Source organism: Canis lupus, chromosome 35 (assembly GCF_048164855.1).
Source record: "Canis lupus baileyi chromosome 35, mCanLup2.hap1, whole genome shotgun sequence".
Taxonomy (NCBI): domain Eukaryota; kingdom Metazoa; phylum Chordata; class Mammalia; order Carnivora; family Canidae; genus Canis; species Canis lupus.
This window is the reverse complement of record NC_132872.1, coordinates 25,124,312-25,150,676: the sequence shown is the minus strand read 5'-3', so window position 1 is coordinate 25,150,676 and position 26,365 is coordinate 25,124,312. Positions and strand designations below refer to the sequence as shown.

Genomic DNA, 26,365 nt, shown 5'->3' with positions numbered 1-26,365 from the left:
TATCTAATTTTGGTAAATTTATCTAATTTATCTAATTTCAGCTTTCCATCAAAACTTGTTTCACATCCTTGTATAAACCAAATTTCCTCTCTGTACTTCTCTCATTCTCCCAGTAATAAGGATAACATCTTCTTTTCTCAAACAAGTGCCATAGCAACTAAAGAGAAAAATAGTTTTGGGGCACCTGGGTGGCTCAATTAGGTTAAGCATCCACCTTCGGCTCAGGTCATGATCTCAGGTTCCTGGGATGGAGCCCAGCATGGAATGCTCTGCTCAGCAGGAGCCTGCTTCTCCCTCTCTGTGTTCTCTCTCTCACTCTCTCTCAAATAAATAGATAAATAAATAAGTAAATAAATACATCTTTTTTTCAAAAAAGAGAGAAAACTAGTTTTCAAACAAAACTTTGAGTATATGGAAGAAATCCTCTGGGTTCCATCAAAAATTTTGCAGTTAACATAAAAAAATTTACAATTAATTAAGATTGCAATTAATTTTGCAATTGACATCTTTGGCATGTTTTCACTTCCAGTCTTCATCTTCCTCATCTGTCAATGTAAGGCCAGGCTAACTGATTGTCCATTGATTGCTTATTTTGTACCAGGTTCCATGGAGAGCATTTATCATATGTTATTATTTTACCTTGTATTCGCGATAATGCTGTATGAAAGGAATTCTAACTATTTTATAGATGAAGAAGCAGATACAGGAAGTAACTTGCCCAGCACGTGGTGTAGCTAGTCAATGATAGAACCTGAATTCAAACCCTCATTCATTTGTTCTAAAGTCTTCGTTCTATGTGCCATGATATGTTATCACCTACTTGAGCTCTGTGCTCCCTAAACTACTATTCCTTCAGGTTCTAGTTCTGAGCCATGAAACTATTTCATTTCATTGCAAGAACATCATTGGTAAATTGTTATTGCTGGCTTTATACATAATAAAAATAGTATTTCTTAATATTTTGTAGCAATTGTTATGCTGTGAATGGTGGAGAAAAAAAATATCAAGAAGCTTCATCTTCTTTGACTTTTTCTTCCAAAGATTTTTCTAACTAAAAGAAAGGTTTTCTTCTTATTTTGAAGATCCCTCCAAGTAGAGAGTGTACAGCCTCCCTCAGAAGACCATCCTTACTCTTGGGAGAAAGTTTTTATCCGTCTGTGGCTCCCTTCTATTTTGATTAATTGTCAGTACTTTAGAGTGAATTTGATCATTGTTTCCTATTCTCTCATGAGGGGAAATAGTAGAACAGGATGCACTTAGGGGGAATTACAAAAATATTGTATTGAGACACCACAAGGAATGTTAATTCCTTCTTTCAATCACTGTTTAAGGGGTTGTCTGTACAGATTAAAATTAGAAGGAATGAAATGTCCATAGATGGACAGATGAGGAGCCCAAGTCTTACATAAAAGTGTTCTTCATTATCTATTCTTCTTGTTTTTTTGAAAATTTTTTCATGTGATGAGAACTTGTAAGATCTTCTCTTTTAACAACTTTCAAATATGCAGTATGGTATTAGTAACTACATCCCATGTACGTTACATCCCATGACTTATTTATTTTATAACTTGAAGTTTGTACGTTTTGACCCATTTAGCACACCCTCCACCCCCCATCACTGGCAACCACCAATCTGTGCTCTGTTGGCTATGCCTTCTTCTCTTCTTTTAAATAACAAAAATTCAATATAATCTGTGCCTGCTTTTTTGCCCTTGGAGAAATAACACTTAAGGAAGAGGGTGGAGAGGAAGGAAAGGTAGCTCAAACTGATAATTAACTGATTTAATCGCAAATTATCTAATGTGCTTATTAATAAGAATTATCTTTTCCATATGTGCTGCCCCAGAAAATGAAACATGTCTTGTCCATCATGATTTTCCTATCAGCTAAACACTCAGTGAAAGGGAAGAAACATTTGTAAAGATAGTACAGTAATTTTTTTAAAAATTAGAAATGAATGAGAATTTGTAGACCTCTTTTTTAACTTTGGCAAAGCTATTATAAATAGCATTTTTTAAAACCGTCTGGCTAAAGCAAAACAAATGTTTCCTGTCAGTATGGAAAAAGAAATTCCTGTCTAAAATTGTGTTATCGTGTTATCTGGCTTTTAGTCCACTTAATTAAGAAAGCTGTTAAATGTCATGCTTCATGTCATCAAATGCCCTTTTTAAAACTGATTTCAATTTTTCATGAGTACATTCCAGTTTTGTGTTTTCACATTTAATCCTTTATGGTTTTTTTTTTAAGTAAAGTCACCATTTTTAAAAGTCAAAGATACACTAGTCTTGCCATAATTACTTTTTACACATCAGAGTTTTAAAAATACCCTAATAGAGAAATACATTGAGGACTAAGTCATCTACTAAAATATAACACAGCTTCACACATCTCATTAGTACTTAATTTAAAAAAAAAAAAAGATATGGAGACTGCTTGAGCTGAGTTGAGCTACGTTAAGTCTAACCCTCTAATTTTTCACATAAAAAAAAAACAAAGCTCAGAACTTGAATGAAATGAAGTTACAAGGTTGGTGGCAGGGAACCGAGTTTCTTTCTGCAAAGCCAGTGGATTTGCTTCACAACTACACTCTTCAAAAAATATTTATTAAGCAGCTACTATGTGCTAGATACTGTGTTTAGGTTCTGATGGTACAAAAGTAAACAACACGGGGCGTCCAGTCTGAAGAAGCTTATAATCTAATGAGAGAGTAAATCAATAAATTGATGATAAGTAAGTTTTAAGATTGTTACCTAAAGTTTTTAGGTTGTCAAGGTCAATGGGTTGTTGACAGGATTCAGTTCCTGTGGGCTGTTGGATTGAGGTCCTCAGTTTCTTGTTGACTATTATCCAAAGGCTACCTTAAATATCTTCCCAACAAGGCTGCTTCTTTTGTCAAAGAATGCAAGTCAAAAAGGTAACAGAACAGTTAAAAATATACCTGCCCTACGACCCAGCAATTGCACTGTTGGGGATTTACCCCAAAGATACAAATGCAATGAAACGCCGGGACACCTGCACCCCGATGTTTCTAGCAGCAATGGCCACAATAGCCAAACTGTGGAAGGAGCCTCGGTGTCCAATGAAAGATGAATGGATAAAGAAGATGTGGTTTATGTATACAATGGAATATTACTCAGCTATTAGAAATGACAAATACCCACCATTTGCTTCAACGTGGATGGAACTGGAGGGTATTATGCTGAGTGAAGTAAGCCAGTCGGAGAAGGACAAACATTATATGTTCTCATTCATTTGGGGAATATAAATAATAGTGAAAGGGAATATAAGGGAAGGGGGAAGAAATGTGTGGGAAATATCAGAAAGGGAGACAGAACGTAAAGACTGCTAACTCTGGGAAATGAACTAGGGGTGGTAGAAGGGGAGGAGGGCGGGGGGTGGGAGTGAATGGGTGACGGGCACTGGGGGTTATTCTGTATGTTAGTAAATTGAACACCAATAAAAAATAAATTAAAAGAAAGGTAACAGAGAAAGTCTGCTAACAAGATGGATTGACAGATAATTGGGGGGCTATCCTAGAGTTTATCTGCCACATAATTCTACAGTGAAACATGATACATGCTGTGAAAGAGAAAGGCACAGGAGCAGTGGGACCAGAGGGACTAGGCTCTGAACCAGACTAAGGAGGCTGAGCTTCATTTGAGTTGGATTTAAAGGATTAGGAGTTATCAGATCAATGAAGAAGGAATGAAAGTGATTCTGGACAGGAGCGGGCTCTATAAATGCATAGCATAGACTCCTGATGGAGAAAGTAAGGCTCAGAGACATTAAGCACATGGTAAATATTCAATAAACATTGAAGGAATGAATAAAATGCCTCTGTAGCACTAGAAGTGAGATTCCACTCTAATATGCCACATGATAACCGTATAAGTCAATTTCCATCTCTTTAAGAAAGATAGGAAAGAGAAAATGACAAGTGTTAGGAGATAGAAGGAAGATATGCTTTATAGTATGAAGAATTCTAGAGAAAGCCAGAAACAAATGGAAAAGAAACAGAAAGCTTAGATTTCAATTTTAAGACCAGAGCCTCTCTGGTCTCTAGTATCTACGTAAAGAAATAAAAATAAATAAGGAAATTGCTGTGATGTCATATTAGCTCTTTGGGGGCAGTGAGGGGGGAGGGGTGGAATGCTTTACAGGAACATAAGGTAATAATGAAACTTTTACAAATAGTTCTGTCACTCCATTCCAGGAGGAAAAAAAAAGTTTCCAGACCATTTTCAAGCTCACCAAAATCCTGTACAGTTTCTGACTCAAAAACATAATACATCATTTCTAGAACCCAAGACAAGAGATCGTTATAGTTCACTTGTTTAAGTCAGACTTAGCTTTTTTGCCTTGATATGCTATAGATGATAGAGAGGTAGACAGATTGTATTTCAGTTGAAGAGCACATTTTTCAAATGAGGTTTAAAAAAGTATCAGCACTTACATTAGCAGTAATTACCTAAAAGACAAATATTTTTAAGTCATAGCGATTATAGAAAGTTTTTTGAACCAAAAATTGAATGATAATGACCATATCTCTTTGCATGTCAAATATGATTACATTCAATATATTGAGTGGGACTACACATTTATGACCCTTCCATTCATATAAAGTCAGACCTAACAGTCAAAGTTGGTCATCCTGTTGTCCAGTGGTGATAGAAAATCACACTTGGTGCCAGCTTTCAGAGAGAAAGCAGAGGGCTCGAAGAGTCCATTGGTGAAGACACCCTCTTTTTACTGCCTCTTGGGATGCTGGATTGTTTGCCTTCTTTCCTTCATCCGTTGTGGCACATGCAATCTTTTCTGGTGTGTGTGTGTATGTGTGTGGCCGTGAGAGAGAGAGAGAGAGAGAAATACTGTGTAAATGGGTGTAGAGAGAAGTTTAAAAAGTATAATTCCTTTCTGCCAATTCTCTACACATGAGCAACAGAACCAAAATCCTTAAAGACAAAAATTTTTTCAAGAATATGGAGCATGGACCAGTGGGAAGGAAGATAATGTCAAAGGAATATGAATAACATTATTTTTAAAATATGAAAAAATAAAGGTAATAATTAAGACGTGATATCAAAATATTCTTTGAGAGTATTATAGAAAAGACAAAATCTTCAGATGCTTCAAGGTTCAGAAACATTTTTAAATTTGTTTCAATGAGAGGATGTTCTAAGGTAGCAAACTGACATTTTGATTATGTCCGCCAAATTTTGAAAGAACTATGCATTCTATCATCTAGATTATCTCTCCTAAACTTGCTACAAATGAAAAAAGCAGGATTTGGGGAACCTTAGTTATTCAGTTGATTTTCTATAGAACACATTAATTGAATTAGTGTGAATTATATGAACTACTTAGTGTGAACTAATTAGTGTGAATGAATTAATGTGAACTAAATATATGGAGATATCCACTTTAGAGTCTGAGAGCTTTTAATAGAGAAAAGACACAAGTAAGTAATCTAGAAATGGTAAAACCTAGAAGGTTCTGGAGAAGCAAATATGAAACGAACTAATCCATAAGGAGTCTCCGTAGCTCAGAGCAGGAAATTTACTTAATAACTCCTGCATTTTCAAAAAAAAATTACTGAAAAACTATTCACTATTTCACTGTCTAAATTTCCTAGACAACATCACTTCTTTTATGGAAAAAATATTACTTCGATTCATAGGGAAGATTTTGGTACTTCCATTAAATGTGTATTAAAACTGCTCATCCCTGATTTCCATGTTTTCTTAACTCCTATTTTCCATCTCTTCAATCTGTCTTCAGATTCCATTTTGGGTGCTTTCTTCATGCCTTTGGTTTACCTAGTGCTTTGTTTAACCCATCTCTTGAGCTCTTATTTTAATAACACATAAAAATAACTATAACATATGTGTAAGAATGCTTAAAGAATAATAATACCATGAACACCCATATATTAAATATCTAGTTTTAACATGGACCGTTACCAATGCAAAGCTTTGGAGCCAAATTCAATCTGTGTGCCTCTCTAGTCTCTTTTCTCTCTTCTTCCCAAAGGTAGCAAATTCTATGCTTATCATTTATTTTTATTTATGATTTTATCCTTCCTGCTATACTCATTTTAAGCCTCTTTTAGATAATTATGCTATCAATAGTTTATCTAATAGAATTCTTCCATTAGCTGCATCAACTAACTCTTAAGTAGTGAGTTCCTGCCTGTGACTTGTAATTTCCATCTGTGAACTGGGCCTCAGAGAAAGCTGCCTCTCAAGTCCATGCCAATTATAACATGAAGTGTGGAGATTCCTTTTGGAGAATAGCTTTGCTTTTCCTCTGCTGGAGCTCTACAAGTTTCACCAGTTCTACCCCAGCTTTACCTTAGACACTAAAGGTGTGTTTCTGCACTACTTGGATCATTCAAATTCAGGGCCCACATGCAGCCTAGACTGGACTTCCAATTTCCACAGTTCCTTCCACTCATGGCTCAGAGTAGATGATCTGTTTCCACGCTACATCATCATGCTACCTACCAGGCCTGTCTCTGGACCAGAGTGTGCTATCTCCCTTCATGAAGTGAACAAACTATTTCCAGATATATTTCCCCATTGTACAAAGAGCTTTAGACATTAGCTGTCTGTATCCGTGCAACTGCCTTTAACCTGCCTGGCATCAACCACCACTCATCACAATGACTTAAGTTCTCTCCATTTCCTGCTACTTAGAGATACTCAGTTCTGGCATTTGAACTCAGCTTTATAGCTAATATTTTTAAATTTATTTTGTGGTTGGCATTATTATGTATTTCTAGTTAGAAGATACCTCTCTTACATCTGCTTAGTCAACCAACGTTTCCAGAAATCAATATTATAGGTGAAAAAGTAAATTCGGGGATTTTTGTAGGATTTTGCTCAATACTTTATTGAAGTCATGCTTTGTGAATGAGAAGTAGATTTACTTCTTTGAAATATCAAACTCTTGTTTCTGTTGACTCTTCTGTTTTTCATAAACTTTTTTTAACATTTAAGAAATACTTTGTTGTGAAAAATGATATAAGATCATAAGTCTATTTAACTTACTACATGTGATTAGTAGATGGGCAACACATAGTTTAATATCACTTATTCTGGCAGATAAAATATGAGGGAGAAGGGCTTGCTTACTCTTCTTAAAAGTTAAAATCTTTAAATCTTCTACTAAAAAGAGATCTGAGTGAATTTTCAGACTCAGATATTAGGCACATCCTTCTTCCTTTCAAAAGCCATATGAAACTACCACCCATGAAACTGTCTAAGTCTTTCAAATATCTTTATATATCAAAATAATTTTTGCCTTAGGTGTGACTAACGTGTATTTATCACCATATTAATCAACTTCCTTATTATTAGTCCTTAACGAAAATATGTAAAAGTAAATTTTGAAAAACGTTAGTTTGAGAGAAAATATATTTTCTTGTTTTTATTATTATTTTATTTTATTGCCCTCTGGTTTTGAGGCAATTATTGATTTGGATGTATTTCTCTTAAAAATCTCATTTCATGTGCCATTTTTAAAGAAGTAGCAGAGCATATATGTTAAGATTCCCTTCTGAAAAAACAAATAATAAATAAATAAGATTTCTACTTCTGAAAAAATAAAATATAAATAAATAAATAAATAGATTTCCCACTTCTGGAGTCAGATTGCCTATGTTTCAAATCAGCCTCCACCACTTACTATGAATTGTGTTACCATAGGCAAGGTTTTTAATCTCTATGTACCTCAGATTCTACATCTGAACAGTAGGGATTATGCTGCTGATGATAATAGTGCCCATCACATAGGGTTGTTTTATAAGGACTAAATGAATCAATACACATAAAGCACTTAGAAGAGCCCTTAGTTTATGTTATTGTTATTATTATATTTCAAATTTCCATGAAGCTTTTTGCACAAGCATCTCTAAGATGTTCGTAGCCATAACCTAGCCTAATGATTTCATGGTTTAATGGGAAAATCTCAAGGCACCGTATCTTGAGACTTATAGAAACAATCCTATGCTATCACTTTTCATGATCTCTTGCTTTTTTCATGAATGGATTCCTTAAAGGTAATGAATCCAAATAAACCTGCCTTTTTTTCCATCAAAACCCTTTGTTGAGCCTGTTTACAGGAAATCTTTCGGGCATGGAGGGAGCTGAGGCAACAGAAGAACCCTTCAGCTTTATAGCCAGAGAGGGCCCTCACCCCCACCCCTACTGGTCCTGTGGGCCAAGATAAACATGCTTGGCAAGGAGTGCCTTGCTCACTCCACCCTGTCAACTCCGAGGTGAAGGTTTTGAACTGTGGTATTGCTACTCCACCCAACTTATGTTCCATTTTTAATATACCTTTGTGATAAAATGTATTGTATCCATTTAAAAAAAAAAAGTCTTGAAGGTGTGGCTGACCAAAAGGAAAGCAATATCCTGCCACTGCCTCAGACATGAAAGGCACTCTAGCACCAGCTCATGGCCCACCCTCTCTACTTGGCTGTACAGCTCAGGCTCCACATTTTGTTCAACAACATTCACATACCTCGCCACCTGGGAAAATGCCATAAATTGTCCCAGTCATGTGTGCCCTGGCAAACACCCAGGGGTATCACTGGGCTCCCAATAGCCAATCACAGAAAGAATATCAGCACACCTTGCTTTCTTCAACAAATGTCTTGCTACAACTGCATGAAAATAAAATGTAAGTTAAATCACTTCTTAAATGCATTAAGAATTTTCTGCTTAATGAATACTGCAGAAGACTATTTACTGAATAATAAAATTCCCTTGTAAAGTACTCGTACCCTAGTTTATCTGTTTTCATGCTTAGAGTTTTGTAATCTGATTTTCCTTTAAAGCATGATGTGACAATGACATTAGTTTCTCCACTGTAGGTATCACATAATCTTTGGGTGTTCAGTTTTCTTTGGGGGAATATTCAGGCACAAGATTCAGCAGCCTCTGCAAGTCCCTTCAGGCTCAAAATGCAGTCTTCCTAAGGCAGCCTATTTAGAGGAATGTCCTTTAATTTGGTTATTCTTTCTGAGTTATCACTTGCTCTGTAGTCTGGGGGAGTTTGTGCTTTCCTCTATCAGTTAGTCAGACAGCTCCACCTGATACTTCACTGGCCTAAATGCCTTGAGGACATGACAGAGAGAATTAGAACTATGATAAGCTGACATCCTAAAGCTCCCTCCAAAATCTCCTTCCATGGCTATCTTTCCTGCTTTGTTTTTGGCCCAGAGATGGAAAAAAAAAAAAAAAAACGAAACAAAACTGTAAAGATCAGGAGTGCCTTTAACAATTTCATAGGTTGGGACCTTCTTTCTGGCTGATCCCAGTAACATAATATACTACATATGATATTTCATTATTTGCCATGAGCACCAGAGATGCACAAAGGGAAAGTTGTATTAACTCTTCTTCAGACACTGGGGAGAAAGCACCATAAGGTGGTTAGGTTACTTTCCCAAGCCATCCAGCTGGTTATTAATGAAGCTAAAGATGCTGAATTTTATGACAGAGTTACTAAGTTATGCTGTTTGATGTTGAAGTGTCTGACATCAGAGGTATTTTAGTTGATAACTTCCACTGTTGTCCCCACTGAGTGTCACATTATTCACTCAAGGAGTTCATACATTCACCAACCCATCCTTGAATAATCTCAGAAACAAAAGGCAGCTGAAAAGGTAATATCTTAAGCATTAATGAGATATTGGAGGTGTAATCAGTTCACCCAAGCCACAGCCTCCAAACACAAACATAACTAGTAGTTTAACTCCCCCTGTGGCTAAAGAAATATTTCCATTAATGGAAATATTTGAAATCACAGAGATAAAAAGAATGTGTGATTCACATCAGTATTATTTATCTCATCTAACGACAAAAATAAATGTGATAATCAATATGAAACAGCTTGGCAAGCTTCAAAGAATAAAGAATCATTTTTGGCATTATTACTGGTTGTAAGAATAATAGCATTATAAACTATCAGCTGACATTAAAAAGATCATTAGAAGATATTATAAAACACTTTGTGCCAGTAAATAAGACAACGTATATGAAGGTATTGCCAAACTGACAAATTAAAAATAGGAAATCTGAATGGTTCAATATCATTAAGGAAATCAAACTTATTTTTATAAACCTTTCCACAAAAAAAATTCCACATCAAGATGGTTCACCTGTAAATTATCACAGAACTTAAAGGATAAATAACTCCAATCTAACACAAACACTTCCAGGGATAGAAAAAAAGGATAAGAGACACATCTGTGTTATTTATGAGCCCAGCATAATCTTGATGCCAAAACCTGACAAGGTTGTTATGAGAAAGAAAAATAGCAGACACATAGATGCAAATATCATAAGCAATATTAGCTTGACCCTGTGGCCTCTGTTCCAGGAATACCAGGTGGATTATGATTCAAAAACCAATCAATGTGATTTATGACATTAACATTAAAAAGAAGAAAATTACATAATAAACAACAAATTCAGAAAAAGCAGTTGATAAAATTCAACACCCATTTTCTTAATCAGATAGCATACTTAGCAAAAGTTCTATAGCAAATATCCATATTTATGACTTTGGGGACAAAACAACAATGTCCATTATCACTATTTTTGTTTAAATTACACTGGAGGTCCTAGTCAGTACAACAAGACAAGGAACAGGAATAAAAGGTACAATCATTGAAAAGTAAAAAATAAATAAATAAATAAATAAATACTCTTCAATAAATAATTGAAAAGTAAAAAATTTTCATTATTCATTATTGCAATGAAGAAGTGCATTTATCAAGCTCATTGGGTGCAAGGGTCCAATATTCAAAAAGCGATTAGCTTCTATATACAAATGTTAATCAAATAAAAAATGAAACTTTTTATTTATTTTTTTAATTTATTTTTTATTGGTGTTCAATTTACTAACATACAGAATAACACCCAGTGCCCGTCACCCATTCACTCCCACCCCCCGCCCTCCTCCCCTTCCACCACCCCTAGTTCGTTTCCCAGAGTTAGCAGTCTTTACGTTCTGTCTCCCTTTCTGATATTTCCCACACATTTCTTCTCCCTTCCCTTATATTCCCTTTCACTATTATTTATATTCCCCAAATGAATGAGAACATATAATGTTTGTCCTTCTCCGACTGACTTACTGCTGTTCACAATAGCATTGAAAACATCAATTTAGCAGGTACGTGCAAAGGAATTTAAAGAATAAGCATCGAGAAATGATGGGACCAGTGCCTCAAAACAGATCTAAAGTTCTTGTAAACATAACTAATTTTTAATAATTATTTTCTAAAACCAATGGCCAAATATTTTCTCCTCCTCCTCTCTTTTGTTATCTGCTACGTTTCTTAAAAGCAAGGTATCACGATTATTTGAAAATTCACCAGTGACTCCCTAATGATTGCAGAAAATAGAAATAGACTTCAGGAAACTTTTCATGGAAGCCACTGGTTTTAAGCTGGCTTCATGTCTTACAGGGAGAGTCCCAAAAGAGACTGAATTAATCCATGACAGGCACAGGTCACTCTGGCTCTCTTAGAAGTATAATTTTCCATTTAATCAGATAGCTTCTTCATACAGAACATCTTATAGTATGTCTCATGAAAATATACAAGGTGTCTAAAGAAGCAATTCTGAGCTAATAGAGAACTTCTGAATACCATCTTGAGCAAGTTCTAGAGTATTCAAATAGTATATGACTTTCTGATGAATACACTGGACACTGGGGCCTTCTGTACTTTTCCATACAGATCCGCACTCAGAACAGCTCCAACTGTCTATGGGAAGGGCCTGAAAGACAAAAGATCTAGGATTTGGCTATTGACACACAGAGCATAAATTAATTACCCAGAGTGTGTTGGCAGATAGATTTGAACTTAAGGACGTAGGACAATCTGCACAGGTTGCCAATGGTTTGTGCGTTGTGAAAAGAGAAAAACGAAATTAAAAAAAAAAAAAAAAAAAAAACAACTCTTGCTGGCATAATTTACATTGGACCACAGGAGCACATTCCAGTCAATCCACTTCATAGACATGATCTCACTGGTCTCCCCAACATCCCTAGAAGGAAATGAGGGGGACAAGTGTGACTCCACCCTTTAGGCCAGAAGTCCCATCCTTCACTCCCACTTGTGGCTAAGAGTGGGTGGAACACATTTATACAGAGGAACAAATTACCATCTTCTTTGCTTTCTGGCCCCTTAACATGTGGGTGAACAAGTCTGCCTTCCACTGCTTGAGGCCACACAATTCCCAAAACAACTTGTCTGAAAGGTTGGGGACTGAGTCACTGGCCAGTGATAATTCTCAAACAACTGCTGGTTTGTTTCTCAATCATTGTTTGGCCTTGCTGACTTGGATTCAATACACCATGTAATGTAAGTGGCTGGGATGAAATTTTCCTTGTTGGCCTAAAGGAGGCTTTTCTTTTTTTTTCTGAAAAGTAGCTCCTTGCTGCTGCTGCTGCTGCTGTTGTCATTATTGTTATGGTTGTTATTTGAGTATAGTTGACACACAATAATGCATTAGTGTTAGATGTACAACATGGTGGTTCAACCTCTCCATGTGTTATGCTGTACTCACCACAAGTGTAACTACCACCTATCACCATGCAATACTATTACACTATCATTGACTATATTCCTTGTGCCGCGCCTTTTATTCCCAGGATATTCATTCCATGGAAGGGGAAGACAATAGTGAAATGGAAGGTGAAGCACTTTACACCTTTGCACTAGAGGCCATGTTGCTAGCACTATGCTCTTCTAGAAGATAAGACTGACCCTGGGAAAGTAAATAATTGGGCATTCAGAAGTTCTCCCAAATAGTAACCTAGATCTTCATTTTTCTGTTGTTATTGAGGTTTCTTTCTGTAACTATATCACCATTCGAAACTTCACTCCTCCTTTATGTGTGATTAAAAAAAAATCTGTGCAGAATTGTTCAAATTCTCCATCAAAACAGCTACTAGTAATTGTAATGTTGATGAAAGGTCGTTGGGAAAGAGAAGAGTATGCCAACAAAAATTTATTGGAAAGTACTTTTCACATTAGGAAATACAAAATAATTTATCCAAAAACCAACTCCCTAGAATTCATGTTTGATCTCCTATTCTTAAAGATATATTTGGATTTTTTTCCCACTACAAATGAAAATGCCCCAAATATTGAGGGATGAAAAGTACAGATCATTCTCCATATAAATGTTAACATACATACTCACTCTACTAACATATGGATATGTCTTACAGATATAGAACTCAGCAGCGTAGAGCAGTGTTCTGAGACGAGCACCATATGTGACATAATAATGCATTATTTCACTAAAGCTTGCAGAGCTTAAGAAAATAGCCTGAGGAATAAGACTGCTCCTTTCTGAGCCAAGGTTGCAATCTTCTAAGTCCAAGACGTGCTTGAAAACAGTCATTAGGTAATTGTAAAAGCCAAGGGAAATCAGCTTAAGAATATGAAATAATATTACTACTGACTGCCCTTTCCCATGTTCAATCCAGATGGAAGCTGGGCACGTGGGAGGTGACATTTGTAGGATAGCAAAGAAAAGGAGAAGGAAGGAGCTACCTTCCTACCTATGTTCTCTTTGTAAGATTTTATTACTATCTGCTCTTTCTATTGCCCAGAAAGTGGGAATATTTTATTATCCGTTCAATATGTTATGGAAAGTCTCCCTATGTCTTTTTATAACGTAATTTCATTTTATTCTTAGGCAATTTCATTTCACATATCAATAGTAGCTTATTAGCTTATTCAAATCAACAACATAAAGGACACTTCTTGCTATTAAATAAAGAGCCTTTAACGGGAGTCAGAATACTTTAGTCTCACTAACTTGGTGTGTGACCTTGAGTAAGTCAATTAACCTCTCTAAGTTTTGCTTGACTGTCTGTCAAATGAAAAAGATGAGATAGATTATCTCCATAGGTCTTTCTAGGATTGTTTTGTCCATTTTCCAAATCAGTTTCTATTTGCAGAAAAGGTTCAATCTGTTTCTGGCACAGTAATGACCAAGTCAGAATCTCTATTCGGGATAGTGAGAAAAATAGTCCAACACATTTACAAGATGAATTACTGTGGCCAAAAGATACATAAATATGGATTGGCTGTATTTTTAATATCCAGAGAAATTTCCATCCCTGAATTACTTCATTAGCAACTGTTACTTCACCTATCCCTGGCTGAGATTTTCCACTAACACTAGGTCAGCAATTGTAGACTCTATTTTCTAAGAAAAATCTCTGTTTTTTCCATCTGCAAAATTTTCACACCAATGGCCTTTTCCTTAAGGGTCCGATGGAGACTGAAAGATTAGGGGGGGGGGGGGAAGGTTTATGTAGCAAGAGTTTCTGACTTGGGAGTGTATTTAGTCCAGAAACAAAAACTCTGAAGTGTGGCTGGCTTAGTAAAAGTCATCAAGAATATGGAGGACCAGCTGCTCTATATTTCCTCAGAGATTAGAACCTGAGGAAACTGCTTTCAATTATAGCAGAAGGCGGCGTTTCGAGTTAGACCCAAAGAATTTCCTGGTTAGGTCTCTGAAACAAGTCACTAAGGGAGATCTTTCACCACCCTCAAGGATGCCATGAGACTAAGGACACCCATAACTGAGTATTAGTCCCTGTGTGCTCAGGGGCTTCTACATTCAGCTTCTGCACTAAGCACACTGCATTTGCTATCTACTTTTATCAGCACGACAGTCCAGGAGAGAAGTGTTACCAGTATTCTCACTTTTTTGATAAGAAAACTAGTGTTTTTGATAGCTAGCTAGCAGAGGCACTGGGATTTTGAACCCAGAGCCTGCTCTGTTCAGAATTAGGCTCTACTGCCTCTGCAATGGATCATCTCTCATCTAGTCAGCTGCAGCTTGATTGGAAATAACAAAAGGAAGCTACTGGTTCTGACCAAATGTAGGAACACCTCTTATACAAAGAAATAGAACCTGATGTTCTCCATCTCCACCAATTCTGAAATCACTGGGAAAGGCTTGAGCTGCTTGAAGTTGTGTAAAGACCACAGAACCTGAGAATTTACCAGCTCTATGACCTCAGGCATGTCACTTAACCTCTCTGATGTTTGGTTTTCTCTTTCATCTATTCAACGCTATTCACTGAATACCTACTTACAGAAATTCAGTGGTGAATAAAATCTGGAAAAGGGGAAAAATAATAATTACCCCCACAACATTGCTGTGTTTCCCATTACATCTGTGAATTCCCTTGCCACTTTCTCTCCTGTCCCAGGGATTTATGTCACAGAAGGAAGAACTTCCTGACACTAAGTGTTGGGAAATATGTTTCTAAATACAGAATAAGGAGTAGAGAATTGTTATCTTCTGAGCAAAAGGTGCTTTTTTCCAGAAAAAGCCCAGAGCAAAAAATCACCAGCAACATTATTTCCTTTCTCCTCTGTATTGCAGAGAGTGTTTTCATACCTCTATTACAGTGCTTATCATATTTAAATTATTCTTACATATCTATTCCTCCATGAGACTCTAGATTCTAAAAGAAAAAGTCTATCCTTTGCTCCTTTCTGTATTTACCAAAAGTCATACAAAGGCCTGGACATGACACTCATACAATATTTATTGATTGAATGAACAGGTAGGTAGGTAGTTGGGAGATGTATGGATGGATAGATAGATGGATGGATGGATGGCAGATAAAGGTTCCTGGTTGGAAAAAATGAGAATAAAATCACAGGAGAGAAAATATAAATTGAAACTTACTTCACGTAGTAAGACTAGTAGGCCATTTGGAGGTTTTGCTTTATTTTGATGTAGGAAGAGCTGTAACTAAGCAAAAAGTGTCTTTCATGAGTGTTTGAAACCTCCAGAACTCCCTTCTCAGCGGTGTTTGGGGGAACAGGATAAATTCAAGTTTGTGAAAGGAGTGGGTGGTCCTGCTGGGAAGCAGGTGATAGGACCACATGATTTCTTCCAGCCTGAGCTTCAGTGACTCAGTAATTCCAAATGAACCTTCAGGAATCCTTCCAATCAAATGATTCTTTCCAGTTACTCAGACTGGGCCTTAAACAAGCTCACATCGAAAGAACCCAAATACTTAACCCAATATTGTCGTGTCACAAAGATTGTTTTTACATCAGTGAAATCCCTCAGCCAAGTGTAAGTGCTATGAATGTGGGCTAGGAGAGACTGTGACTTTGTCTCTAGGAGATCAAAACAGGCTGCAAAATCAAACCTGAAACCAGATTTGGGAGCCAAGATCTGAAATGAACTAATTTTTTTTTAACTGGATTGATGAAGTAAACTCTTCAGAACAGTCAAACAGTTTGGAGTCCTGCCTTCTAGGATTGTTTTTAGGATTCTAGAGAGTATATGTAAAATGTCTAGTACAATGCCAGGCACCCAGGAGGGTGTCATCAGTGACATCAGATCTGAAATCCTCTAGTCATCCTGCATTCACAGAGGCCATTCAGCAGCAGATGATGCAAGCCAGCCATGTCAATAGGGATCACACTCAGAGTATGAACGTAGAAGAAGGACTCTTTTTTCAAGTTCAACCACTGGGTATCAAGTGCTTTTTGGGTACCTGGCACTGTACTAGACATTTTACATATACTCTCTAGAATCCTAAAAACAATCCTAGAAGGCAAGGTAATTATTCCCATTGTATCTGGAGAAATGGAGCTTCAGGGAGGTTATATAAACTGCCCCATGCCATCTAGCTACAAAGTTAGATTCAGGATTCAGATCTAATGTATCTCTCTGCTTCCCTTCCTAAATTAGGAGGCTTGGCAGATTGTTGGATTATTTACAAGCATTTGAGCCTAAATGCTGTGAGAAGACAGACCACTGGACACAAAATCTTATTTTATGAGTCGTCACTATTCTTTAATAAGTTTGTCATTTGGTTCAAACCAGTTGTACATCTTTTTCCTACTGAAATGGAGAATTGTCAAGCCTCAATAACTCGGTTCCCACGCTATTTCCAAGTTGTCAGTATTATTTTATGATAGAATCATTTCTTATGGTAGAGTTGTGTGTTTGCTTTATAATGTCTGAGTTTGGCACCTTGCAGAATAATTTTCTGAACGGGAATTGTGCTTCCATTACCTAATTGCAAAAAGTTGCCAAAATTTTAAAAGGCTGTGGGAAGGGGAGGCAATACAAGAATTCAAGTGACCTCAAGGTCTCCCTCTTAAAAGAAATGGAAATATTTTTGGACTAGATCGTCATCCTATTTGTTGGTATAACTACAACTGGAAGGGGAGAAGAAAACGCAATACTTTTCTCCCCACTTTCTCCAGTGACACCTCCAGCTGAATTATGCTATTCATAAAGAAAATATTTCCGGGTATTTGCAAACTTTACCATCTTCTAAAAAATGTTAATGTACTAATTTGATGCCTCACTCTGAGGAAAAAATATATTTATTCTTAATGTAATAAAGACTCTGAGAAAAAAGTGTCAATCAACTAAAGTGAAAGCTCAGGCAGTAAGAAGACAAATGCAAATAATGCAAAGTATGGCATCAACGCTGATGGGCAGGGATACTGTTTCACACTGTCTTGCTATTATCAAAAGTGCTGAGAGGAAAGAATAAGAATATGCATATCCCTGCTGTGCCCAAAGTATGAATATCTTCCAAATGCCACACATTTCAGCCTTTTATTTTATAGACATAGCCATGAAATAATATTAGTATATTATTATTTCCATCATCACTAATCTTTCTTTCTTAGTTTCCTAATGAACTTAAAAATTTGCCAAATAAAAATGTCAATGTGAAGAAAAGAAATAAGACTAACATTTCCCTACACAGTCTATGCCATACCTTATGCCCAATATGCATTTCTTCTCTCCTTTTCTCTATGCTGTAGAACTTTAGAGTCTTCTTAAAAATTCTCTTGTCTCTGTTTTCCATTTATAATTCTGCTGATGACCTTCTGCTGAGAATAAAAGATTTTGCTTTCAATTCTAAACATGCAGAATTTACCTCTGGTTACTAAAAGCTGATGGCCAAATCATGTTGATTTTGCTTAAGTCTGTAATATGGTAATAAACTGAATAGGTTCTTAGTAAGAGTGCTAGTTCATCTATCATGGCAGTTTTCTGTGATTAAAAAAATATGGCTGTAAGAGTCTACCTTACACATTATAAGGTTCTCAGCTGAGGGACTTGGCAACCTTTTGAATAATACTTGTGTTTTTGTTTTTGTCTTTTTTGTTTTCAATATTACATAAAACAGTTTTGCCTCTCATAAATCTTAATATCCTTCTTCTTCATCAAATGCTGGAGCAGAAATCCCCCAAAGGTAGCTACTTTTAAAATTTTCACAATCTCACTTCATTAGAACTAAACTTGTAGCCCTAAATTGATCCTACAATTTCCCAGAAAGGACAAAGTAAATTTAAAGAACATGTTGCATCTTTACAACGATAGTAGAATGAAGGGTTGTATTTTTTACCAAAGACCTGCACTGAGATTTAATAGAATTACCATAATACCATATAATACTAGTGCTATATCTTTAGTATTTAGTATAAACCTTTTTACAGTATATGAAAATGAAGAAAGAGAACAATTAAGTAGCTGATCATTTATTTCACTTCATGTTGGCTTATGTAATAGGTTTCAGAGATGTAAGTCCATTAAAGGGTCCACAAGGTAAGAACAAAGAAAGATTAAGAACAAATCAAAGATCTTGAGTAAGATCTCAAGAGGAGATCTCCAAAAGTCTAAAGGCAGGAGAACATTAGAGGCCAGCAGTCTGGTCCACATAGTGGGGCTCTCTTGCTAGAAGTGCTCAGTGTGACCACCACGATGACTTTGGCTGAGCTATAGAACTGTCCCTTTCAGAAAGTCCAAATGCAATGGAGGCACCGAGCAGCAGGCGGATCATTGATTGCCAAGTCAAGGCCTGCCTGTCTCCATCGCCTTTTTGACATTAGACAATTCACTGAAATTCCCAATTCCTAATCTGTAAAATATTGATAATAACAATGTACACTAAGGATTGTAAAACAATGGATGTGAAAAGCACTTTGTGGTCTACTAAACACTATGCAAATGTTAGTTATGCTTATTCGTTTGTGGGTATTGTAGACTAGATGATTCTAAAACTCTTAGATTTCACAAATGGAGAGGGAAGATGAGGGAATTGCACTCCGTGTGCCGAGGCCGGGTGTGGGGCTCTGTGCCTGGGCAGGAGGCTGCAGCTGTGCGTGCAGGCACACCACTGAGTACATATACTGTGTGTCAGAGTTATGAGACTCCACTCTGCACTCTGGATGCCATCAAATTGTTTACAAACATACTTGATATGAACCAGAAAAAAACCTGATACCATCTTTATTCGGGATTCAAATTGAAAAGCAGTACTGCAGCGAGGCTTCGGTAAGAAACATAAATAGTTTTAATGAGTAACTTAATATGGTTGTTGTAAAAACTAATGAAATAATTTAAGTGAGAGCAGAACAAATATTTGTAATTTTGGAGATTTCATGAATAATTGCACAGCCACAGCCACAGCCACAATAGTTCTTGTGTTCTGCATTTTCCAGAACACCTGATGAATTCTGTTACCCATAAACTGCCTATGAAGGAAAGCTTGAAGTAGCTTGAGTCTATCAACTAGGCGTTACACTCACCAGCACATCTTCATCAGTATGATCATCAATGTTTATGCAAAATCCCTAACTGCTACCCATACCATCAGAGAAAAAAGTGTCCAAATAACTATAGGTTTAACTGCATTTTGTGTTCTAATACACTAAAAAATCTGAAATCTGATCTTCCTGCTTCCCGTTTCTAAGGAGCCTTGTAATTAGACTGGGCCCATCCAGACAATCCAAGATAATCTTTCCATCACAAGATACTTAACTTAATCACAACTGCAGAATCGTTTTTTGCTATGTGAAATAATATATTCATAGGCCCCAGGGATTAAGTCTTGGACATTTTGAGGGTCCAGTATCCAGCATACCATAGATAGTTTATTGTGTTATCATTACTTTTTCCCTGAAGGAAAATAATGCATTGGGAGCATTAAAAACTTGGTCAAATATGTCCAATGAGCCTGTGAGTGAGCTCTGCAATCATTATGTCCAATTCTTCCTGCCGTCTCAGTCTAGCATAAGTTTTCTTACCCCTAGCACTACTGACATTTAGGGCCAGCTATTTCTTTGTTGTAGGGAGCTGTCCTGTACATTCTGGGAATTTTAGAAACCCTCATGGCATTTACCCACTAGATGCCAGTAGCACTGCCCCTGTGGTTGTGACAACTAAAAATGTGTCCATATATCACCAACTGTACCCTGGGTGGGAAAAAATCACCCTCAGTAGATAAGTATTCATCTAACAGAAAGCAGCAAATTATTGTAATAGCCTCTTTAAAGGCAGCAACTCACAGAATGCAGAAGATTTGGTGGTATATATTTTTTAGGTTTATTCATTCATTTTAGAGAGAGAGAGCATGAGCAGGAGGTAGAGGGAGGGAGAGGAAGAAGGAGGGGAAAGAAGCACACTCTCCGCTGAGTGGGGGGCCTGATGCAGGCTCAATCTTGGGACCCTGAGATCAGGACGTGGGCCAAAATCAAGAGTCCTACACTTAACTGACTGAGCCACCCAGGCGCCCCAAAGGATCTGGTGGTATTAATTGATGGCTACTCTTAAGGGGCCAAATATGGATTATTTATCTCGGCATGGTAGACTATATTCACCACTTTGTCTGAAAGACAAAAACTTCAGAGTTAATTCTTATTCATTGGCACTAACTCATCTCTGTAACGTGTTCAGTGTGGGTTATATATGAGGCTTTTGATTCTTTGGCTATCCCGCTGAGAGTGGCGTTTAGTATACCCTGTCTTAGAAAAGCTGTGAGCCTATCAGTGGCAGGAACCGTGTCTTATTACGCTTCTTTCCATGAACCATAATCTCCTCAACCTACATCCAGCAACCTTTTCATTATACTATAGTGCTTCTCAAACACAGAGGTGCTGGTTTTTCTAGAAGGATACAGGCCAGGCCTCAGAATTTGCTTCTTGGCTGATCTCCCAGGCATTGATTCCCAAGCTTTAACCATTTGTACACCCCTTTCACAATTTCTTTTTGCCATTATTTACTTGGTATTTGTCTTCAAATCTATGCATGTTTCTCAAACATAAACACAAATTCAGCAATTTTATACCTGAAATCATGTTTCAGAATGCTATTATAATCTTTTTAAAATGCATTAAGTCCATAACTCTAAAATATTTCATATTTGCCCAATCACCATTTAAAAGAATCTCACTGTTTAGCACTCCTATGACACTTCAAGACATATTGCCCTAATGAGCAATCCAGTAGTGGAAGAGGATTAAGAGGTATAATCTTCCAGTTATAAAATAAATAAGACATGGGATATAATGAACAGCATAGGGAATATAGTCAATAAGGTTATAACATTTTGTATGGTAAATGGATGGTAACCAGACTAACTATGATAATCATTTCATAATGTGTATATAGAAATATCAAATCACTATGCTGTATCCCTGAAACTAATACGATGTTGTATGTCGGTTATTCTTCAGTTAGAAAAAAAAAATCAAACCATTGCCCTGGAGACAACCAACCACAGCAAAAGCTAACATTTATTTCTAATTCTAAAGATATTTTCCCATCTGTTCAAGTTCCTCACAAATGAGGGACCATCAAAGTACAACAAACCAAACTACTCACAGAGATGCTGCAAGTTCTCACAACCAGAGATAAAACCTCAGGCTACTATTTATACAGTTTCCTAAAAATCTTCCTTTTAATTTTTAAAAAAATATATAATAGTTAAAATATGTGAGCTGAGAAAACAGTAGCACCAAGTAGTTTCTACTGATATATTTAATGTAAGATATTAGCCAGCTAACTGCAGAAAAAGCAAAGTAAAAAAATTGGGAAAGATAAACCTGACCAGTGTTTTCCTAAGTGCAATCCATAAAACATTAGTTCTACAAAATCTTAATAGATATTGCATTAAAAAAAATTGGGGGGGGAGTTTGGAGAAGATCTAAAGTAAAATAATTTGGGGAAATTCTACTAGAATGAAAAATTTTTTATTGTAAGGCTTCTTAGACATTTTCATATTCTAATGTCCTTTGTGAAACTTAAGAGAAGCATGTATTAAACAGACAGTCCTAAATTTACTTAGTGACAAAATCCCTTCTTTTTTCTAGGAGTTAGTATTGCTTGGGGCTAGCGTTCTAAGGAATGTATTTTGTGAAATGCTGATCTATCCAGATTAGAGAAAATTTTATTTTCCAGAAATGAAGGAGAACAAACTTTAGGGTAATGGATATTTTTAAATGCATGCTATCTTATTTTTCTAAAGCACATAGAAGCACAGACTCTTTCCTGGGTTAATTTTGTTAATTACAGCCTTGCACCCTCAAGGACTCAAAAAACCATTACTGGATATGAATGATAAATGAACATAAAGGACAACATGGAAATTCTTTTGCTGCTTCTAGTATGGTTTATGTTGGCTACTTTTTTGCTTTGAGAAGTAATTAACTTCTTTTTATCTTAACTCATAGAGCTCCACAAAATATGGGCCCTGATCATCTGAAAACCTTTGCTGGACTTGGATGGCACAATTGGTTGAGTGTCTGACTCTTGGTTTGAGTTCTAGTCATGATCTCAGGGTGCTGGGATCAAGCCCCAACCTGGGCTCCCCACTCACCCTGGAGTTGGCTTGGGGTTCTCTCTCCTCTTCCCTCTCTCTGTCTCAAATAAATAAATAAATCTAAAACAAAACAAAACAAACCTTTGCTGGAGCTGATTACACCTGAAGAGCATTAATGGACAGCTGTTAAAATTCATGGCATCGGCACACAGAACTTTCCTTAGCGGGCTCTTACATTCTCTCCATGTACAGTATGTAAACACGCAGGGGTCATTCTGAATAGAGATTAAGGCCATGAATTGGAAATTAGTTAATTTGTCAAATTTAATTTTTCTAGCCACTACTACATACGGTTTGACATGAAACAAACTGAATGAGATAGTGTGGCCAAAACAATGAGCCCAGAGTGGCTCCCAAGAAATATAGAAGCCACAAATTACTATCACCCAGAGTGTTAGTACTAGGAAGGATATCAGAGATGGAGAAAATGACATCGTCATCAAACTGCTAGTGATGCTAGTGGCAGCACTTAATTATTTTATGAGTTTGGGAAAATTGCTCTGCCTGCATAGGACCCACTTTCACCTGTTGAATGAGAAGTAGGTGGCAGAGAATTCTCTAGCACCTTGTTCCTCAAAGTGTGATGTGTGGTCCAGCAGCATCGGCATTACCTGGGATCTTGTTAGAAATGTAGAAACTCAGGCGTCACCTTAGATCTACCGAGTCAGAATCTGCATTTTGACAAGATCTCCAGATGAACTAATACACCTCAAACTCTGTTCCTAGCACCTCAAACCACCCCTCTCTACAAACACTCTCTGCCACCCAACTACCCTCATGGACAGGGAACCAAAGGGAAGAATTAGCTGTAAGGATTAATTTTTTAAAAAGCTCCACACCCTCTCCTTTGACAGACAAGGAAACTGAGGCCCAGAGGGGTAAAGCAGATTTCCTGAAACCACACAGCCAATTAGGGGCAGAATGCAGATTTCCTTATTAGCTTTTCCAGCATAGTTGATTGTACTGCTTCACAAAAATGCTACCAAAATGGTGGGATTAAATTGCCAAGTGTTAATGTTACAACAAATGAATAGGAATGCTTTTCTTCTCTCGGAAAAAAAAAAAAAAACAACAACACTTTTTTCAAGTTAAAAATGACTGCTTTTTAATGAAATTATGTTTTTCCTGGAGGTACTTACAGAAGAATCAAGTTACAGGGTGTCTCATTCCTCTTCCAGGCAGTAGGAAGGTCTCTATACTCAGGCCAGACACTTACTTTTCCCTTTCCTCCCTCTCTCAACACCCGCTCACCCCTCCCGTGTGCGCGCACACACACATACAGACCTCACAATGACGACGTATAATTCAATTATGAATAACTGCAGAAACCACATGAGTCCACGATCCAGGATGCTCACAAGTCCAGTTTTAGTCAATGACTCTTAGCAACCAGCAGCCTTGTCTGAAGCGACTGAAACCTTCCGTGGCTTGAAAACCAAATGGATCTCAAATAACCACAACGAAATGGATGGATATGTAGGTTAAGAGGATATTATGGTTATGCTTAAACAAATTTCACTAATTCAGCACTAAGTATACTGTAGTCCCCCCTTATCCAAGATTCCAGAGATAGGACCAAATCCTACATATGTATATACTGTTTCTTCCTATACGTACACACCTATGATAAGGTTTAATTCATAAATTGGGCACAGTAAGAGATTAACAACAATAAAATATATCAATTATAATATACTATAATAAAAGTTATGTGAACATGGTCTCTTTCTCAAAAGATCTTATTGTACTGGATCACCCTTCTTGTGAAGACATGACATGATAATGCCGATGTGGTGAGACCAAGAGAGGTCAATGACATAGGCATTGTGATGTGGCCTTAGGTTACTCTTGACTTCTGATGATACGTCAGAAGGAGAACCATCTGCTTCTGGATGGTGGATAACTGAAAGCGCAGGAAGAGAAACTCTGGAGAAGGGTGGATTACTTAAAGGGCATTTGGGTGTGCTCCTAGGACTAATGTCTCTCTTCACCTTTGGGGCAATCTTTTCTTTTCTGTTTTGTTCCCACTCCTCTTTTCACTATTCTCATTGCGTGGTGACCTAGACACAAAGGATGTTTTAGTGCTACCAAAGCCAGGAAGAATAACAAAACCATTTGAATGAGCAATTGAGCATACTGTATTTGGCCTTAGTAATACTGTCAGATACTTTCTTTAATTCGCCTCCAGACTATTCTGGGTTTTGCTTGGAATACAAGTCCCAGAAATTATATTTAAAACAAAGGAGAAAAATAATTGTGTGGTGCCATGTTTACCCTTTGAAAATGGTCTTTTGATTTCCTTCCCCCTCATACCATTATATCATCTGAGAAATGCCAAGCCAAATGTGTCAAACCAAAAGTTAATTTCAGTATTTCTTTCATGCTTGATAAATTTAAAATATCTTTCTCACTCTTCAATTCTTTACTATCTATGAATCTTTGTAAATGCAGAGGATTTTGGTTCTTAATCTCATTTTCTTATACAGAAACATGAAACTTTTTGATAGACTGGCAGCATTGAGTGTGACAATATTAGGTCACTAACAAAGTGTAGCCAAATAAACACATGTCTAGAATATGGATAGGAAGCAAAGACTAGATCAAAATGCATATTCCCTCTTTTTGAGAAATTTTTGACTATTGGCAGAAGTAAAAATGGCTGTGGATTTTTATAAAAGAAAATTATATAGGAAATATAATTAACCTCCTCTCCAAACAGATTATATATTTTTCCCATTTTTAGTAGTAATTATTAAGAGTATACATCTTAAACCAGAATCCATCCAAATAATAAATGTTTATACCAAGATTCTATAGTAGTCAACTCAATATAAATATGAGTCATATAGGTAATTAAAAGTTTTCTCACAGTCACATTTGAAAAGTGAAAAAGGTAAAATTAGTTTTATTAATATATTTTATTAACCTAATATGTATAAGATATTATCATTTCAACATGTAATCAGAACTAAAAATTACTAATGAGATATTCCACATTAGTCATGGTAGTCTCAACATAGCATGTTAATCTTACAAGATTGGGGGAGAAAACAGTTATAATTTAGAAAAAAAGCATAAATGATTTTTAAGCAATTAAAAAAAAAACATTCTCAATAACAAACCAACATAAGCCCTAAGATAATTGAGTTGTAATGGCTTCTTGTTGGGGTTTTTTTTGTTTCTGTTTGTATCAATAAAGAAAACTGAAGGTTTTTCTCCTCACTAATTACTTATTCTAGGAGTGCGATTTGCAGCCAGTGGTCAAATTCTGCATCAAAAAAATTAAAAATAAAAATAATTTACACTCATTAAGACCAGTTGGATGCTCTCTCTCTTCCTCCCTCCTCCACTCTCTCATTCTTGTATTTGTTCCCATCATAGCAAGATGACAGTTATTAAAGATTTCATTTATTCTTTGGTTTCCTTTTCCATGTGTGTCCAATAGAATATAAACTCATTAGACCAGGAACCACAGGTATCTGCCCTCCTGCCTGCACATGAGAATCACTCAGTATTTGTTAAAAGAATTTTTTAAAAAATTAGGAACATCAGCTAGAAGGTCAGTACAAAGGCAAAAATTGTGTTTTATTGATAACATGCCTAGAATTCTATTACTTATCCTAGTATCTGGATGGGAAAAAAAAAAAAAAAGCAGAGTCAATGTATCACA

General features: G+C 36.5%; 1 protein-coding gene and 1 long non-coding RNA gene across 4 annotated transcripts in view; one reads left to right on the top strand and one right to left on the bottom strand.

Annotated features, from left to right (window-relative positions):
• COL8A1 (collagen type VIII alpha 1 chain) overlaps nucleotides 1–26,365 on the top strand; it is a 536,056-nt gene that overhangs the window by 26,442 nt on the left and 483,249 nt on the right. The gene's annotated exons all lie outside the window — the stretch shown is intronic.
• On the bottom strand, nucleotides 10,993–25,223 carry LOC140625151 (uncharacterized). Its single transcript, XR_012024529.1, has 4 exons — nucleotides 23,980–25,223; nucleotides 22,777–22,910; nucleotides 17,809–17,920; nucleotides 10,993–11,792 (listed from the first exon to the last, which is right to left on the bottom strand). It is a non-coding gene; the product is annotated as an uncharacterized lncRNA (long non-coding RNA).